The sequence below is a fragment of the Pseudophryne corroboree genome, chromosome 2 (assembly GCF_028390025.1).
Source record: "Pseudophryne corroboree isolate aPseCor3 chromosome 2, aPseCor3.hap2, whole genome shotgun sequence".
Lineage (NCBI taxonomy): Eukaryota > Metazoa > Chordata > Amphibia > Anura > Myobatrachidae > Pseudophryne > Pseudophryne corroboree.
This window is the reverse complement of record NC_086445.1, coordinates 247,975,036-247,989,315: the sequence shown is the minus strand read 5'-3', so window position 1 is coordinate 247,989,315 and position 14,280 is coordinate 247,975,036. Positions and strand designations below refer to the sequence as shown.

Sequence of the window (14,280 nt, the reverse complement as noted above, 5' to 3'; positions counted from 1 at the left end):
CCCTTGTCAGCATGTTTGATGACTATATTTTTATTGTCAGCTAGACCTTTCAAAGCTGAAAGCTCATTTTTCGTTAGATTTTTATTTCTCGTATTTTTCACAGTTGATGGAATCTGATCTATATAATTTTAGAGAACAATTCTATATAGGGACCTTTTGACTCCACAGGATAGTAAGTGGATTTAGGTTTCAATCCTAACATAGAGCTAATGCTTGGATTCTTATTTGCCCAATTTTTAATTGGTGCGTCAGATTTTCTCAGAAAATGACGTGTAAAGCTAAAAGTAAAAATAGGGATGAATTATTAATATATAAGGAAAAGAAGAAATGGGGAGAAGATGATTCAAAAGCAGGGGCGTCAGAACGTTTTTAGGTTGGGGGGGGCAAGATATAGTCTCATTTTGGCGCCCCTAAATTGCTGAATCGCTAAAGGCCAGATCCACCTGAAATACACTGAGAAGGCCAGATCCACACTAAGGGGGTCATTCAGATCTGATCGCTGCTGTATGTTTTCACACAGTGGGCAATCAGGTATTAACGGCGCAGTGGCGTTGGACAGCAACAAAGGGTGTCGCTGGTCATCGAGGGGATGATGCGAAAAATCCGTTGGCACGGGCGTTTGCAAGGTGATTGACAGGAAGTGGCAGTTTGTGGGTGGAAACTGACCGTTTACTGAGAGTGTCCGGAAAACCGCAGGTGTGCCCAAGCGTTTTCAGGGAGGGTGTCTGGTGTCAGCTCCGGCCCGATCAGCCTGATGTGATCGCACTATAGGAGTAAGTCGTAGGCTGCGCAGAGACTGCACAAAGTGGATTTTAGTGGATTTTAGCAGCTCGGCGTACACATGCAGTCGAACACTTGCACGGCAATACAAAGGAAAAAAAGGTGTAAAGATGGCGCTTCAATACAAAGGTGCAGCAACCAGACAGACAGGACAGTCACCTCAGTCCTTTACAGTTTCTAGAAATATTCTTGGAGTTGCTGTGGTGCGCTCCCTGGGTCAAATCACGATAATTCACAATAGGCTCCAATTGCAGGATATGTATTCATCCAAACTGGACCAGCAATAGTCAGACAGACGTAGGAAAAATTCAGATATCTTCTTTCTGAGTACTCCACCAATTCACCATTACAGGTAATCCCCAAAAAAGAAGTTATAAATCCGCATATAGTGAAGTACAATTAATTTTTAATTGGTGTGCAAATAGGCATTCAGTACGAATAAATTAAAAATTCATGGGGTATAGCTTCCCATATAATTACATAGAATAGCAGCAGTAATTCTGGAATTAATTCAAGGGACAATACTTCCCACAATAAATAATATATCACAATAGATGTATGTAGCAGCAATCAATAGAATAAAAATATGTAAAAAATCCACCACTGATTAGGCGGACCTGCGTACCAGATTTGGTGGGGTGTCAAATAGCCCACCCAAATTCGCATAGAAAGTTGTCTCCCGGGATTGATGACAACGATCAGAACATGCAGATTCAAGGCTAATTATGCTCCCCTCTGGTCATGGAAGGTCCCTCCAATCGATCACCCAGGTGATCGATTGGAGGGACCTTCCATGACCAGAGGGGAGCATAATTAGCCTTGAATCTGCATGTTCTGATCGTTGTCATCAATCCCGGGAGACAACTTTCTATGCGAATTTGGGTGGGCTATTTGACACCCCACCAAATCTGGTACGCAGGTCCGCCTAATCAGTGGTGGATTTTTTACATATTTTTATTCTATTGATTGCTGCTACATACATCTATTGTGATATATTATTTATTGTGGGAAGTATTGTCCCTTGAATTAATTCCAGAATTACTGCTGCTATTCTATGTAATTATATGGGAAGCTATACCCCATGAATTTTTAATTTATTCGTACTGAATGCCTATTTGCACACCAATTAAAAATTAATTGTACTTCACTATATGCGGATTTATAACTTCTTTTTTGGGGATTACCTGTAATGGTGAATTGGTGGAGTACTCAGAAAGAAGATATCTGAATTTTTCCTACGTCTGTCTGAGCACTTGCACGGCAAATATACACTACCCCTGGAGGTGGCGACTATTTGAACACAGAACAGCAAAATAAGCAGCTCAGCTCTCCCATGCCACTCTAGTTTCCCACCATGTGCCCCATGTAGCAGGGAGAGTAGGTCAAGCACTAGCAGTGACCAGTGCAGTGCTGGCGTCATGGTGACTGATAGTAGTGGCCATGGGAGTTACAGGGAGGGTGAAGGCAGGGACATAGACGGGGAGTTACAGGGAGGGTGAGGGCATGGGCGCTGACAGGGAGTTAGAAGGAGCGTGAGGAGCACTGAGGGGGGAGTTACAGGGAGGGTGAGGGCAGAGATGCTGACGGGGCGTTACATGGCGGGTGAGGCAGGGACACTGATGGGTAGTTACATGGCGGGTGAGGGCAGGGACACAGACGGGGAGTTACAGGGAGGGTGAGGGCATGGGTGCTGACAGGGAGTTCGAAGGAGCATGAGGAGCACTGAGGGTCGAGTTACAGGAAGGATGAGGACTGGGACGCTGAGGGGAGAGTTACAGGGAGGGTGAGAGTAGGGATGCTGAGGGGGGAGTTAGAAGGAGGATGAGTGCACACTGAGGGGGGAGCTACATGGAGGGTGAGGGCAGGGATGCTGACGGGGAGTTACAGGGAGGGTGAGGGCATGGGTGCTGATGGGGTGTTAAAGGGAGGGTCAAGGCAGGGGCACTGAGGGGGGAGTTACAGGGAGGGTAAGGGCAGGGGCACCGAGGATGGACTTACAGGGAGTGAGGGAAGGGGCATATAAAAATAGCTTTATTAGAACAAATTAAATACTCTAAATCCAAGTGTGGATTAAACATTCACATACAGATTATAACATACGGAGAGCCACTACCCCCCCCCCCCCCCCCCCCCCTACCCGACTGCTGATTACCATATATTTGGAGTGTAAGTAGCGCCTCCTCTTTTCTTTAGGAAGAGGCAGCAGCCTGTCACACATGGGATTCTGTCTGTGTGCTACGGCTATCACTTTGATTTAGAGCAGCCCACTGGGGAGGCGGAGCTCGGGACTCGGAGAGTACCTAGAGCTGCCTGAGATAGTGTGGTCTTCCTGGGCGGGTGAGCGGCACATCTCTTCATGCCGCCATCGCCACTGCTGCTCTGCCTGTGGTAAGTGAGACAGGCTCTGGCAGCAGCGGCAGCAACAGGCAGAACTGTGCGGCTCCCTCAGTAAGGAGGCAGAGAGGGGGTAGCTGCTTTTCATGAGGCATTTCTCAGCAAGGAGGTGTGACAGGGAGATAGAAAGTGTCAGGGAAATAGTGGCTTACAAAAAGACATTGGGTGACAGAAAAAATAAGATTTTACTTACCGATAAATCTATTTCTCGTAGTCCGTAGTGGATGCTGGGGACTCCGTCAGGACCATGGGGATTAGCGGCTCCGCAGGAGACAGGGCACAAAAATAATGCTTTAGGATCAGGTGGTGTGCACTGGCTCCTCCCCCTATGACCCTCCTCCAAGCCTCAGTTAGGATACTGTGCCCGGACGAGCGTACACAATAAGGAAGGATTTTGAATCCCGGGTAAGACTCATACCAGCCACACCAATCACACCGTACAACCTGTGATCTGAACCCAGTTAACAGTATGACAACGTAGGAGCCTCTGAACAAACGGCTCACAACAAGAACAACCCGATTTTTTTGTAACAATAACTATGTACAAGTATTGCAGACAATCCGCACTTGGGATGGGCGCCCAGCATCCACTACGGACTACGAGAAATAGATTTATCGGTAAGTAAAATCTTATTTTCTCTAACGTCCTAGTGGATGCTGGGGACTCCGTCAGGACCATGGGGATTATACCAAAGCTCCCAAACGGGCGGGAGAGTGCGGATGACTCTGCAGCACCGAATGAGAGAACTCCAGGTCCTCTTTAGCCAGGGTATCAAATTTGTAGAATTTTACAAACGTGTTCTCCCCCGACCACGTAGCTGCTCGGCAGAGTTGTAATGCCGAGACCCCTCGGGCAGCCGCCCAGGATGAGCCCACCTTCCTTGTGGAATGGGCCTTGACAGATTTAGGCTGTGGCAGGCCTGCCACAGAATGTGCAAGTTGAATTGTGCTACAAATCCAACGAGCAATCGTCTGCTTAGAAGCAGGAGCACCCAACTTGTTGGGTGCATACAGTATAAACAGCGAGTCAGATTTTCTGACTCCAGCCGTCCTTGAAATATATATTTTCAATGCCCTGACAACGTCCAGCAACTTGGAATCCTCCAAATCGCTAGTAGCCGCAGGCACCACAATAGGCTGGTTCAGGTGAAACGCTGACACCACCTTAGGCAGAAAATGAGGACGCGTCCGCAGTTCTGCCCTGTCCGAATGGAAAATCAGATATGGGCTTTTATACGATAAAGCCGCCAATTCTGACACTCTCCTGGCTGAAGCCAGGGCCAGTAGCATGGTTACTTTCCATGTAAGATATTTCAAATCCGCCGATTTGAGTGGCTCAAACCAATGGGATTTGAGAAAATCCAAAACTACATTAAGGTCCCACGGAGCCACTGGGGGCACAACCGGGGGCTGTATATGTAGTACTCCTTTTACAAAAGTCTGGACTTCAGGAACTGAAGCCAATTCTTTCTGGAAGAAAATCGACAGGGCCGAAATTTGAACCTTAATGGACCCCAACTTGAGGCCCATAGACAATCCTGTTTGCAGGAAATGTAGGAATCGACCCAATTGAAATTCCTCCGTGGGGGCCTTCCTGGCCTCACACCACGCAACATATTTTCTCCAAATGCGGTGATAATGTTGTGCAGTCACCTCCTTCCTGGCTTTAACCAGTGTAGGAATGACCTCTTCTGGAATGCCTTTTTCCCTTAGAATTCGGCGTTCAACCGCCACGCCGTCAAACGCAGCCGCGGTAAGTCTTGGAATAGACACGGTCCCTGCTGAATCAGGTCCCGTCTTAGAGGTAGAGGCCACGGATTTTCCGTGAGCATCTCCTGAAGTTCCGGGTACCAAGTTCTTCTTGGCCAATCCGGAGCCACGAGTATCGTTCTTACTCCCCTTTGCCGTATAATTCTCAGTACTTTGGGTATGAGAGGCAGAGGAGGAAACACATACACTGACTGGAACACCCACGGTGTTACCAGAGCGTCCACAGCTATTGCCTGAGGGTCTCTTGACCTGGCGCAATACCTGTCCAGTTTTTTGTTGAGGCGAGACGCCATCATATCCACCTTTGGTTTTTCCCAACGGTTCACAATCATGTGGAAGACTTCTGGATGAAGTCCCCACTCTCCCGGGTGTAGATCGTGTCTGCTGAGGAAGTCTGCTTCCCAGTTGTCCACTCCCGGAATGAACACTGCTGACAGTGCTATCACATGATCTTCCGCCCAGCGAAGAATCCTTGCAGCTTCTGCCATTGCTCTCCTGCTTCTTGTGCCGCCCTGTCTGTTTACGTGGGCGACTGCCGTGATGTTGTCCGACTGGATCAACACCGGCTGACCCTGAAGCAGGGGTTTTGCCAGGCTTAGAGCATTGTAAATCGCTCTTAGCTCCAGTATATTTATGTGAAGAGACATCTCCAGGCTTGACCATACTCCCTGGAAGTTTCTTCCCTGTGTGACCGCTCCCCAGCCTCTCAGACTGGCATCCGTGGTCACCAGGACCCAGTCCTGTATGCCGAATCTGCGGCCTTCTAACAGATGAGCACTCTGCAACCACCACAGAAGAGACACCCTTGTCCGTGGCGATAAGGTTATCCGCTGATGCATCTGCAGATGCGATCCGGACCATTTGTCCAGCAGATCCCACTGAAAAGTTCGTGCGTGGAATCTGCCGAATGGGATTGCTTCGTAAGAAGCCACCATCTTTCCCAGGACTCTTGTGCATTGATGCACAGACACTTTTCCTGGTTTTAGGAGGTTCCTGACAAGTTCGGATAACTCCTTGGCTTTCTCCTCCATAAGAAACACCTTTTTCTGAACCGTGTCCAGAATCATTCCCAGGAACAGCAGACGTGTTGTCGGGGTCAACTGAGATTTTGGAAAATTCAGAATCCACCCGTGTTGTTGCAGCACTACTTGGGTTAGTGCTACTCCGTCCTCCAGCTGTTCTCTGGACCTTGCCCTTATCAGGAGATCGTCCAAGTAAGGGATAATTAATACGCCTCTTCTTCGCAGAAGAATCATCATTTCGGCCATTACCTTGGTAAAGACCCGAGGTGCCGTGGACAATCCAAACGGCAGCGTCTAAAACTGATAATGACAGTTTTGCACCACGAACCTGAGGTACCCTTGATGTGAAGGGCAAATTGGGACATGCAGGTAAGCATCTTTTATGTCCAGGGACACCATAAAGTCCCCTTCTTCCAGATTCGCTATCACTGCTCTGAGTGATTCCATCTTGAACTTGAATTTTTGTATGTACAGGTTCAAAGATTTCAGATTTAGAATAGGTCTTACCGAGCCGTCCGGCTTCGGTACCACAAATAGCGTGGAGTAATACCCCTTTTCCTGTTGTAGGAGGGGTACCTTGACTATCACCTGCTGAGAAAACAGCTTGTGAATGGCTTCCAATACCGTCGCCCTGTCTGAGGGAGACGTTGGCAAAGCAGACTTTAGGAACCGGCGATGGGGAGACTTCTCGAATTCCAACCTGTAACCCTGAGAAACTACCTGCAGGATCCAGGGGTCCACCTGTGAGCAAGCCCACTGCGCGCTGAAATTCTTGAGTCGACCCCCCACCGTTCCTGAGTCCGCTTGTAAAGCCCCAGCGTCATGCTGAGGGCTTTGCAGAACCCGCGGAGGGCTTCTGTTCCTGGGAAGGAGCTGCTTGCTGCCCTCTCTTACCCTTTCCTCTGCCTCGGGGCAGATATGACTGTCCTTTTGCCCGCTTCTTATAGGACCGAAAGGACTGCGGCTGAAAAGACGGTGTCTTTTTCTGTTGGGAGGGGGTCTGAGGTAAAAAGGTGGATTTCCCGGCAGTTGCCGTGGCCACCAAATCCGATAGACCGACGCCAAATAATTCCTCCCCTTTATACGGCAATACTTCCATATGCCGTTTGGAATCCGCATCACCTGACCACTGTCGTGTCCATAAACTTCTTCTGGCAGATATGGACATCGCACTTACTCTCGATGCCAGAGTGCAAATATCCCTCTGAGCATCTCGCATATAAAGAAAAGCATCCTTTAATTGCTCTAAAGTCTGTAAAATACTGTCCCTATCCAGGGTATCAATATTTTCAGTCAGGGAATCCGACCAGACCACCCCAGCACTGCACATCCAGGCTGAGGCGATGGCTGGTCGCAGTATAACACCAGTATGTGTGTATATACTTTTTTGGGTAGTTTCCAGCCTCCTATCAGCTGGATCCTTGAGGGCGGCCGTATCAGGAGACAGTAACGCCACTTGTTTTGATAAGCGTGTGAGCGCCTTATCCACCTTAGGGGGTGTTTCCCAGCGCGCCCTAACCTCTGGCGGGAAAGGGTATAATGCCAATAACTTTTTTGAAATTAGCACTTTTCTATCTGGGTTAACCCACGCTTCATCACATACATCATTCAATTCCTCTGATTCAGGAAAAACTACAGGTAGTTTTTTCACCCCCCACATAATACCCCTTTTTGTGGTACTTGTAGTATCAGAGATATGCAAAGCCTCCTTCATTGCCGTGATCATATAACGTGTGGCCCTACTGGAAAATACGTTTGTTTCTTCACCGTCGACACTAGATTCAGTGTCCGTGTCTGGGTCTGTGTCGACCGACTGAGGTAAAGGGCGTTTTACAGCCCCTGACGGTGTCTGAGACGCCTGGGCAGGTACTAACTGGTTTTCCGGCCGTCTCATGTCGTCAACTGATTTTTGTAATGTGCTGACATTATCACGTAATTCCATAAACAAAGCCATCCATTCCGGTGTCGACTCCCTGGGGGGTGATATCACCATTACCGGCAATTGCTCTGCCTCCACACCAACATCGTCCTCATACATGTCGACACACACGTACCGACACACAGCAGACACACAGGGAATGCTCTATTGAAGACAGGACCCCACTAGCCCTTTGGGGAGACAGAGGGAGAGTTTGCCAGCACACACCCAAGCGCTATAATATATATGGGAACAACCCTATATAAGTGTTGTATCCTTATAGCAGCTTAAATATAGTAATATCGCCAAAAAAAGTGCCCCCCCTCTCTGTTTTACCCTGTTTCTGTAGTGCAGTGCAGGGGAGAGTCCTGGGAGCCTTCCTCACAGCGGAGCTGAGCAGGAAAATGGCGCTGTGTGCTGAGGAGAATAAGCCCCGCCCCCTATTTCGGCGGGCTCTTCTCCGGAGTTTGTGAGATCTGGCAGGGGTTAAATACATCCATATAGCCTCAAGGGCTATATGTGATGTATTTTTTTGCCATAAAAAGGTATTATACATTGCTGCCCAGGGCGCCCCCCCAGCGCCCTGCACCCTCCGTGACCGCTGTGTGAAGTGTGCTGACAACAATGGCGCACAGCTGCAGTGCTGTGCGCTACCTCAGGAAGACTGAAAAGTCTTCTGCCGCCTGCTTCTGGACCTCTTCCATCTTCAGCATCTGCAAGGGGGGTCGGCGGCGCGGCTCCGGGACCGGACTCCATGGCTGGGCCTGTGTTCGATCCCTCTGGAGCTAATGGTGTCCAGTAGCCTAAGAAGCCAATCCATCCTGCACGCAGGTGAGTTGACTTCTCTCCCCTAAGTCCCTCGATGCAGTGAGCCTGTTGCCAGCAGGACTCACTGAAAATAAAAAACCTAAAAACTTTTTCTAAGCAGCTCTTTAGGAGAGCCACCTAGATTGCACCCTGCTCGGACGGGCACAAAAACCTAACTGAGGCTTGGAGGAGGGTCATAGGGGGAGGAGCCAGTGCACACCACCTGATCCTAAAGCTTTATTTTTGTGCCCTGTCTCCTGCGGAGCCGCTAATCCCCATGGTCCTGACGGAGTCCCCAGCATCCACTAGGACGTTAGAGAAATAGTGGGTGACGGTGAGGGAGACAGGGAGATACTAGGTGATGGAGACACTGGGTGAAAGGTAGAGAGGGTGACAGGGAGAGAGAGCTACAGGGAGATAATGGGTGACATGGTGAGTGTGACAGGGGGATAGTGGGTGACATGGTGAGTGTGACAGGTGGATAGTGGGTGACATGGTGTGGGTGACAGGTGGATAGTGGGTGACATAGTGAGGGTAACACAGGTTGTTGATCTTGCACCGAACTAGATTCAAAAATACAGAGAATTAAGTAAGAGCCAGAGATGGACGATCATAAATTGGAGATCCCTATCTGTCCGTATGGCGGTGCGCCCAGGGTCATAAAAACGAAGTACACATATGACTACAGAGAGAAAAAGTATGACACTAGTTTGGGCGCACTCTTATTATTGTTTTCTTTTAAATTATGAACATATGAGAAATAATGACAACTTAGACTTGTACTCTACACCTCATTAGAAAACTAAAGAATAAATATATACTGCACGTATCATCTGTATGACAGTGGTATCAGGGAGGAACATCTATGAATGTATATAGGATGGTGTATGGAATGTTCAGATCCTTAATTATGCCTGGATAATTGCATAATGGAGGATGGCTACATCACAAGCAACCTCCGTCTGCCAAGGATCTGTACAAACTTGGTTTGTATTAATGCAACCCTGGATGGGGTAGGATTAGTGAATGAGAGAGCCCACACACTATATGTGATGATATCTGGTAGTTATCCACTGTCTTAAATTGATGAACTTATTGGAAAAATAGTTGGAATCAGTAAAGTAGTGATACTGCTGTTGGCGTTCTTGCCCAAGGTGGATCTTCCTACTTCACCGGGTATTCCCTAGTGGTCACCCGTCTAGGTACTTACCCAGCCCACCTCCGTTTAGCTTCCAAGATCGGACGAGATTGGGCGTGAATGGAGGGGTATGGTCGTAGGGAGAAAATGTCCTACCTCGCCAATGAGAGTGCACCGAAATGGAAAAATGGGTTCCTTCTAAGAGGGAGAAATTTTGTAGAAAAAAGACGTGAATCTGCTGTCCACGTTAGACTGACGGGACGTGTCCTGTGGTGGACTAGTCCGCCTGAATCGTGGATGAGAGTTCACAGAAGGAAGAAAAGCAAGAATGAAGAAAAGGAATAACACAGTTATATAAGACTCCAAAAAGAAAGGCATATGGTGCCGAAAATTAACAAAAATGCTGTGTATTTACTTGTGACAGTGGAAAGATTTGAATTTATTACAAGCAGTGGTGGGCATACAGTTTTAACCTAGAAAATGACTGTATTTTTGTGTGTTAGAGAAGTAAAAATACACACTGATAGATTGAATATACACTCCTATACGAAGGTGTTGCAGATAGTGTTCCTGCTTGGAATACCTGATGGTCTTGCAGAAAATAAGTAAATTGTTTTAATATACACACAGAGTCGTTAGTATATCAATACCTATGTAAGGGTTTTTGAGAAAAAGGATTTTTTTATGTTTTAAAGAAAAAGTCTGATTGTGTGCCTGCTGGAACAGCAGGAAGACAGATTGTTAAAGGATGCACCTCTTAGCGGGGTCAGACATAGGAGGTGCCCCTTGGACAACACACCTGTAACAAGGAATAGGATATGCACTATAACAATGACAGATGTGTAAAATTTACCCTAAGCAAATATCAGGGTATTGCAGGTACCGTTCCTGCTTACCAATAATATTTGAAGCAAAAAAAAGGATGGTTAAGGAATATATATCACATATCCAGATGTCAGACATAAGAGGTGCCCCTTGAAAGACACACCTATTGTAAGAAATAGGATATCCACTGTTTCAATGACAGATATGCAATATTTACCCTAAGCTAGATAACGAGAACATTGGATATCATCCATTGCTAATGTCAAATATAAAAGTTGCCCCTTGAAAATCCAGAAAATACAATTGTCATAAATACACATACAGACTTATTTGGATATAAACACCTATGGAAAGGTATTCCATAGGAACAATACCTGCAACACCCCACCTAAGGGGTGCTTATCTATAACTAATTGTCTTCCTGCTGCTCTAGCAGGCACGTAATTATACCTGCTTTAGAACACAGGCTTTTTCTCACAAGCAGGAATACCATCCAAAATACCTTTCCATAGGTGTTTATATCCAAATAAGTCTGTATGTGTATTTATGACAATTGTATTTTCTGGATTTTCAAGGGGCAACTTTTATATTTGACATTAGCAATGGATGATATCCAATGTTCTCGTTATCTAGCTTAGGGTAAATATTGCATATCTGTCATTGAAACAGTGGATATCCTATTTCTTACAATAGGTGTGTCTTTCAAGGGGCACCTCTTATGTCTGACATCTGGATATGTGATATATATTCCTTAACCATCCTTTTTTTTGCTTCAAATATTATTGGTAAGCAGGAACGGTACCTGCAATACCCTGATATTTGCTTAGGGTAAATTTTACACATCTGTCATTGTTATAGTGCATATCCTATTCCTTGTTACAGGTGTGTTGTCCAAGGGGCACCTCCTATGTCTGACCCCGCTAAGAGGTGCATCCTTTAACAATCTGTCTTCCTGCTGTTCCAGCAGGCACACAATCAGACTTTTTCTTTAAAACATAAAAAAATCCTTTTTCTCAAAAACCCTTACATAGGTATTGATATACTAACGACTCTGTGTGTATATTAAAACAATTTACTTATTTTCTGCAAGACCATCAGGTATTCCAAGCAGGAACACTATCTGCAACACCTTCGTATAGGAGTGTATATTCAATCTATCAGTGTGTATTTTTACTTCTCTAACACACAAAAATACAGTCATTTTCTAGGTTAAAACTGTATGCCCACCACTGCTTGTAATAAATTCAAATCTTTCCACTGTCACAAGTAAATACACAGCATTTTTGTTAATTTTCGGCACCATATGCCTTTCTTTTTGGAGTCTTATATAACTGTGTTATTCCTTTTCTTCATTCTTGCTTTTCTTCCTTCTGTGAACTCTCATCCACGATTCAGGCGGACTAGTCCACCACAGGACACGTCCCGTCAGTCTAACGTGGACAGCAGATTCACGTCTTTTTTCTACAAAATTTCTCCTTCTTAGAAGGAACCCATTTTTCCATTTCGGTGCACTCTCATTGGCGAGGTAGGACATTTTCTCCCTACGACCATACCCCTCCATTCACGCCCAATCTCGTCCGATCTTGGAAGCTAAACGGAGGTGGGCTGGGTAAGTACCTAGACGGGTGACCACTAGGGAATACCCGGTGAAGTAGGAAGATCCACCTTGGGCAAGAACGCCAACAGCAGTATCACTACTTTACTGATTCCAACTATTTTTCCAATAAGTTCATCAATTTAAGACAGTGGATAACTACCAGATATCATCACATATAGTGTGTGGGCTCTCTCATTCACTAATCCTACCCCATCCAGGGTTGCATTAATACAAACCAAGTTTGTACAGATCCTTGGCAGACGGAGGTTGCTTGTGATGTAGCCATCCTCCATTATGCAATTATCCAGGCATAATTAAGGATCTGAACATTCCATACACCATCCTATATACATTCATAGATGTTCCTCCCTGATACCACTGTCATACAGATGATACGTGCAGTATATATTTATTCTTTAGTTTTCTAATGAGGTGTAGAGTACAAGTCTAAGTTGTCATTATTTCTCATATGTTCATAATTTAAAAGAAAACAATAATAAGAGTGCGCCCAAACTAGTGTCATACTTTTTCTCTCTGTAGTCATATGTGACATAGTGAGGGTGGCAGGTGGATAGTGGGTGACAGGGGGATAGTGGGTGACATGGTGAGGGTGACAGGGGGATAGTGGGTGACATGGTGAGGGTGACAGGTGGATAGTGGGTGACAGTGAGGGTGACAGTTGGATAGTGGGTGACATGGTGAGGGTGACAAGGGGATAGTGGGTGACATGGTGAGGGTGAGAGGTGGATAGTGGGTGACATGCTGAGGGTGACAGGGGGATAGTGGGTGACATGGTGAGGGTGACGGGGGGATAGTGGGTGACATGGTGAGGGTGACGGGGGGATAGTGGGTGACATGAGGGTGATGGGGGGATAGTGGGTGACATGGTGAGGGTGACGGGGTATAGTGGGTGACAGCGAGGGTGACAGGTGGATAGTGGGTGACATGGTGAGGGTGACGGGGGGATAGTGGGTGACAGTGAGGGTGACAGGTGGATAGTGGGTGACATGGTGAGGGTGATGGGGGGATAGTGGGTGACAGTGACGGTGACAGGTGGATAGTGGGTGACATGGTGAGTGTGACAGGGGGATAGTGTGGTGACAGGGGGATAGTGGGTGACATGGTGAGGGTGAGAGGTGGATAGTGGGTGACATGGTGAGGGTGACAGGGGAATAGTGGGTGACATGGTAAGGGTGACAAGGGGATAGTGGGTGACAGAGGGATAGTGGGTGACATGGTGAGGGTGAGAGGTGGATAGTGGGTGACTGTGAAGGTGACAGGGATAGTGGGTGACAGGGGGATAGTGGGTGACATGGTGAGGGTGAGAGGTGTATAGTGGGTGACATGCTGAGGGTGACAGGGGAATAGTGGGTGACAGGGTGAGAGGTGGATAGTGGGTGACATGGTGAGGGTGACAGGGGGATAGTGGGTGACATGGTGAGGGTGACAGGGGGATAGTGGGTGACATGGTGAGGGTGACGGGGGGATAATGGGTGACATGGTGAGGGTGACAGGTGGATAGTGGGTGAGAGGTGGATAGTGGGTGACATGGTGAGGCTGACAGGGGTATAGTGGGTGACAGGGGGATAGTGGGTGACATTATGAGGGTGAGAGGTGGATAGTGGGTGACATGCTGAGGGTGACAGGGGAATAGTGGGTGACATGGTGAGGGTGAGAGGTGAATTGTAGGTGACATGGTGAGGGTGACAGGGGGATAGTCGGTGACATGGTGAGGGTGATGGGGGGAAAGTGGGTGACATGGTGAGGGTGACGGGGATAGTGGGTGACATGAGGGTGACGGGGGATAGTGGGTGACATGGTGAGGGTGACGGGGGGATAGTGGGTGACATGGTGAGGGTGACAGGGGGATAGTGGGTGACATGGTGAGGGTGATGGGGGGATAGTGGGTGACATGGTGAGGGTGACGGGGATAGCGGGTGACATGAGGGTGACGGGGGATAGTGGGTGACATGGTGAGGGTGACGGGGGGATAGTGGGTGACATGGTGAGGGTGACGGGGGAAAAGTGG

General features: G+C 47.4%; 2 pseudogenes; one reads left to right on the top strand and one right to left on the bottom strand.

The window, feature by feature from the left end:
• Positions 1 to 9,852: 9,852 nt before the first annotated feature.
• LOC135051966 (5S ribosomal RNA) lies at positions 9,853 to 9,971 on the bottom strand (annotated as a pseudogene).
• Positions 9,972 to 12,193: 2,222 nt separating this feature from the next.
• Positions 12,194 to 12,312, top strand: LOC135051965 (5S ribosomal RNA; annotated as a pseudogene).
• Positions 12,313 to 14,280: the final 1,968 nt, after the last annotated feature.